The sequence below is a fragment of the Macrobrachium nipponense genome, chromosome 45, assembly GCF_015104395.2.
Source record: "Macrobrachium nipponense isolate FS-2020 chromosome 45, ASM1510439v2, whole genome shotgun sequence".
NCBI classification, from domain to species: domain Eukaryota; kingdom Metazoa; phylum Arthropoda; class Malacostraca; order Decapoda; family Palaemonidae; genus Macrobrachium; species Macrobrachium nipponense.
The window spans coordinates 23,789,389-23,789,846 of record NC_061105.1 but is presented as its reverse complement, the minus strand read 5'-3'; the positions used below and the strand labels follow the sequence as shown (position 1 = coordinate 23,789,846).

At 36.9% G+C, this 458-nt stretch overlaps 1 long non-coding RNA gene across 1 annotated transcript in view; it reads left to right on the top strand.

The window, feature by feature from the left end:
* The first annotated feature begins 309 nt into the window (after positions 1–309).
* Positions 310–458, top strand: part of LOC135214117 (uncharacterized) — an 11,278-nt gene continuing 11,129 nt past the window's right edge. The window contains exon 1 of the long non-coding RNA XR_010314270.1: positions 310–376. This is a non-coding gene — a long non-coding RNA (uncharacterized LOC135214117). The remainder of the gene's footprint in view (positions 377–458) is intronic.

Below are 458 nucleotides of genomic sequence, written 5' to 3'. Positions count from 1 at the left end.
TATCGCCTGGCATCTGTCTATATGAAGTTGCATCCGCTACCATCCCACGTAACTACAAAATTATAGTGTACCAATATAATAATATCTTGTACATTTACCATTTCCAGTATTACGTTTTATGAAACAGGCAAAGAATATAAGATCACTGTATATTCAGAAAGGACCAAAAACATCATATATACTACGATTATCCCGATCAGATACGCAATTTCGCAATGCGTATGTTTTCATTTCTGGCGGGCGAAGGCGCCGAGAAAACGAAACTCAACACTTGAAAACAACGAAAATCCCCTAAGGGCCTATAGGTTACTCTCCAGAGATGTCTTCTTGTGGTTTCTTCTACTGTTACGAAGAGTGAAGTTGTGAACAGCATCAGGTGAGTTTTAAGACCAGGTGTTATGCTTTTGTATTTATATGATAAAACTTTATTGTAGTTGCGGTCTATAATAAGATTAGAT